At 42.0% G+C, this 4906-nt stretch overlaps 1 pseudogene; it reads left to right on the top strand.

Moving 5' to 3' along the window:
- Positions 1–3171: 3171 nt before the first annotated feature.
- LOC115319785 lies at positions 3172–4318 on the top strand (annotated as a pseudogene).
- The last annotated feature ends 588 nt before the right edge of the window (positions 4319–4906 follow it).

The raw sequence follows: 4906 nt of genomic DNA, 5'->3' as shown, positions 1-4906 counted from the left end.
ATGCTGACAAAATTTTTTTTTAACACTTTTGTATTGAAGCATTTTTTAAAGCATTTTTTAGGAATAAGTCACATTTTAGTTTGCCTGAAATACATTGTCCAGACACTCACCGTGGACAGTGTCGCATTAATAAATTTCCAATTTGTGCTTACAGGTTAATCTTTGATATTGCGCATTTTCTCGAAGAAAGGGGCTGCTCTTAAAGGGGCCCTGCAATCATATTTAAGCGTCTATCTTTTTTGTGGTTTCCAGATATCTTGGGGTTCGATCAAGCCAGCAATAACGGAGAGTAACTAAATATCAGTGCGTCGTATTTTAACCGAACGATGCGGAAACCTCCTCCACCTACAAGGGCGACATGCGGTGCCGAAAGCGCAAGAAATGTCACGTCTTTGGTCCCGGAGATAACTACTGGTCAGAGCCGCTAAAAGCTTCTTTTTAGTCGAAATACAAAATATAAGTGGCGCGAAACGTTTCAATTGTTTATAAAAGTAGTTTTTGTTCAGTATTTTGGATCAGAAAAGAAACAAATGCATTAGAGGGTACAGAAACAAGAAATGGCCCGCCGACATGCCTGCCACCAAGCGGTGGAAAAGGCAGCCCATACTAGAAAGGGGTAGTGGGATCAGGCGCCGATGCGGAAAGGTCCCGGATGTACACGGCGGCGCTGCGGTCATATCGACTGGAGAATCCGACCAGTTCCGAGCGTTCCCCAGGCCTTTGGCGAGCAGCTTTGGCTTGCGGTTGAGCCTTTTGGCGGTATGGGAGCGAGAAGTGGCTTCGTTCTGAACTGATCTTTACCCCGTGTTTGCTGTCGTTTGTGCCCAATGAAGTGTCATGCCTAATTAGTGTTTAGTCGCGCAGCAAATGCAATGCGAGCTACCGTGGCTGCCCGCTTCATACAGCCTATCCAGAACATGCTTTAGTGGCGCCCTCTTGAGCCGTCGACACGGAGTGTAGCAACCGTGACCGCTCGCTGAGCTCACTACCCCTGATCTAGTTCACGGCCACTCAAGCGACCAAGGAAATCGTGAAGGGGGTTATTTTTTGCTTGTTTTTGTAATTTAAATTTGCCTATAACTTTTAAAATAAAGCAAAATTTTAGGAAAGATAAGTTTAGTTAAGTTACTAAAAACCAGTAAAAAAGTCCTTGCAGGGCCCCTTTAATGGTGCCAGCTATGGGCAGTTGTTAGCTGTACTATCGTTAATATTGTTTGTATTTGTTGGGAACGATGGCCTCAATTGCGAACAATATTTTTTGTGTCATATTGTCGCTTTGAAGCTAATTTGTGCTTGCTTTGCAGGAGTTTTTAAACCATGCAGGTTATCACAGCTTTGGTGATAACCAAAGCTGTGATAGTGCATTTGGAGTGTGCCGCCTTTCTTTAATTTTTTTACTTTATTTTCCTTCTCAGGGTGCTTGCCATTTTCGTGGTGTCTTTCACTTTCAGAATCAGCGAACACCACGGCTCATAGCCTGCTCGACCTTTGCAGGAAATAAACCAAGCTGTTGATGTTCTTCGAGGATTATCTCTACTGAGATAATCCGCGGAACGCCTTCACGGTCTTTGCAAAAAATAGCTGACCGGGAGCGGGGTACGGGACAGAACAGACACATCCATTCCTTATTTTTTGGTGATGTACAGAAAACAGTCTTTTCTTGAAACGTGCCCTAGAACGAGTTCAGATTTTGGTGGATCATTCCAAAGTGACTGTCGTTGACACATAGATCCAATATGCTGTGTTTTTTTATATCTGCATTAAATAAACACTGTTCGGGTAATGTTTCATTGTGGGGTATGTACGATATGTTGTGGGGAACGCCCATGCCTTTCAGCTATCTTGTATAGCATTCAGCTACAACCTCCAACAAATTGTTAATAGCACTACACACATCATCACTGAATGCAGGTCACCGCTATATTTATGTTTCGTTTCGGAGTTGGTGCTACAGCTAGGCGTGCAAGCGACAGTCTCATCCGTGTTGTGGACGTCTTGCTCACTGTAGATGTAGATCTCATGAAGGTTGTCAACAAGCCATTGCTCCGCTCTCTTCACGTCCACGGATGCCGCTTCCCTGGTGATGGAGTTATAAGCAATCCCGTGCCGTTTCTTAATACGATGCAGCCACCCGGTACCAGGGTTGAACTTGGGAAAATTCGGGAGAAACGCCAAGTGTCTGGCTTTCCCGAGCAGCAGGGGTCCGCTGATGGGACGTTCATCGTTCTTGCATCGAGAAACCACTTGAGGAGGGCGTTTTCGACGAAAATGTCTTAATTAGAAGGTGTTACACAGAGTAGTTTCCATGTTAGCTCAGGGTTCTTAATATGCTTAAATATGCGGCAGTTCATTTTCAGCTTTTCGTCTGAAAAGAGAAATTTATATTTTTATTTATTGTTTTGTTTACATAGATAAATGGTTTTCATGCAGTTGTTAAACTTTAATACTTTCTCAACTGTACTTTGCTTTTTGCTAGAAAATGCTGCCAAATGTAGAAGCTACTATTGAAGCGTCCATGAAAACTACTTTCATGTAAAAATCTATTTACAAGGAAAAAACTGCTTACAAGTAAAAAATAATGCAGCATTTGTACCGTGAGAGCCGATAACTCTAACGCCAACCCAACCCCATTTAAAAATTATGATTTTCTTAAATCAAGAGCATGAAGCAAAAGGCAAACTTGACTGTCCGATACAGAGTTTGGCCATATGAATACTGGTACTGTTAGTTTTACTTGTGTAATTTTTTATGAGCCACTCCTGTTACCAGTTCTTTTGCTGCAATATGCCTTTGGCATCCTTGTTAGTCTACCATGTTTGGGGTGTTAAAAAACGGTCAAATGTTTACATCACATCAGCGACAGTGCCTTCAATTTCTTCTCTTAAATTTGCAGGTCTACTTTGGCAACCATTGCAAGATCCAGCAAATGGCACGTTGCTGCTTTGCAGACAGGGTCCTTCCCGCTGACTAACTCTACCCTCGGGAGCATGCATTTTTTGTGTGGTGTTCTTGTTTACTCCAGTCCAGCATCATTGAATCAAAATAAGTGTCCCCTATTGCACCAAATGTATTCCTTCGATGTAGATGAGCACAAGCAGTCGACCTACGTCATCGCAATTTTCCACCACTCCATTTGTGCAAACAAAACCAGTGTGATGTGGTTGTCTTGAAATGCTTGCTCTTGCCTTGTTTTTGAGACTACAAGATGTCAGTAATTGTGCATCCTTCCACTGGAAACAGTGCTTGCATACTCAAGTAGTGTGTGATTTTTTATTGATGTACAGTGACATTTTGTACAACATTGCAATAAACAGACATTGCAGACTACATGGTACCTTCACTGCAGCTTTATATTTCATAGCAATACTACTGAGGCCCAGAAATTAGCCTCGCTTTTTTTTGTTCACGGCCGTTAGGATGCCAGATGAGCTGATTCGATAAAAGTTAAAGTGCATGTGAAATGTTTCTGCTTGAATGGGTTACGGTTATCAATCTTTCATTAACTAAAAGTATGATATCACTTTTTTTGTGATACCTTTCCTTAATCTTTTATATGTTTTTATTTGCTTATTTTCTTCGTTTTTAAAGTGAACTGGTCTTGGGATGCTTGTTTCTGTTTGCTACTTTTGTTTGCCAAGCTTGTCTAATGTTTGTGTATTGGCATTAGACTTTCTTTGTCGTTGACTCTCCTTGTCTTGTTTCTCGGATCTCGTCAACAGTGCCGGCCGAAGCAGCCTTCCGGGACGATAAGGACAGTGAGAGCGACTCCTCTTCCCCAAGCAGCGAACTGGTTCCGTCACAACCCACAATGCGGCCACGATATGAGGGCATATACCACTGCGAGTTCTGCCCTTACTACTGTCATGATCTTTATAAAGTCACCAGGCACGAAAGGACACACACAGGAGAGAAGCCTTTCTGCTGCTCTGTCTGCGAGATAGCGTTTTCTCAAATGGGTAACTTACGGTATCACATGAGGACCCACACGGGGGAGAAACCATTCCGTTGCAAGGTTTGCCCGAAGGCGTTTGCCATGAAAGGTAGCCTGACGATTCACAAAAGAGCTCATACTGGTGAAAGACCGTACAAGTGTGGCACCTGTGAGAAGGGGTTTTCAAAAAGAGATCACTTGCTGCGTCACGAAAGAAGTCACAGAAGGTAGCGGCCTTACAAATGTGATGTCTGTGGGAAAACGTTTAAACAGGGTCACCATTTAAGTGGGCATCGTATAAAAGAGCACGAGTGAGGGATCTGCGTCATCCAATATCTGGAGGTATGGAAGAATTCTTTCATGTTTCAGGGTGTCCTTCACTGCTTGTCTGTTCAAATGAAGTTGAGAAAGACTCATTTATCAGCTCCAAACATTATCAGATGCAATTAGGGCACAGCTGCAGTACTGCTGTGCAGCCTTTTTTGTTTAGTACACTTTGGCAGTTTTTAACTTAGTGATTATTTTTGTTGAGAAACAGAGGCACATTCCTTAGTTCTGAACATTATGCGTTGCAGTTTGGCAACAGCTGCAGTTCTGCTTCATAGCATTTTTTGTTTTGTTTTGAATGGCCTTATTTAATATAGGCTAGCAGTTTTTTTTTGTATAAATTTTTGTTTTAGGTCGTGTGGAGTTACTTTTGACTCTTCATTTGGCTGGATGAGGAAATTGAGTAGTTTCCCTCTGAGCTCGGAGATTTCAAAATGGTCAAGCATGATGCAATCAATCTCCAACTTTATCTGTGAAAAGTGAAAATTATCTGTATTTGTTTTGATCATACCGATATCGTGATATATCACTTTTGTGCAGTTGTCGGACTCTAATACTTTCACAACTGTACTTTGCTTTTTGCTGCAAATGTTGCCAAATGTAAAAGTTGCAATTAATGTGCATATTTAAAAAGAATTTCGTGTTTGT

The sequence above is a fragment of the Ixodes scapularis genome, unplaced genomic scaffold (assembly GCF_016920785.2).
Source record: "Ixodes scapularis isolate PalLabHiFi unplaced genomic scaffold, ASM1692078v2 PGA_scaffold4__175_contigs__length_147842914, whole genome shotgun sequence".
NCBI lineage: Eukaryota > Metazoa > Arthropoda > Arachnida > Ixodida > Ixodidae > Ixodes > Ixodes scapularis.
The sequence above is the reverse complement of the archived record's forward strand: the minus strand, read 5'-3'. Positions and strand labels throughout refer to the sequence as shown.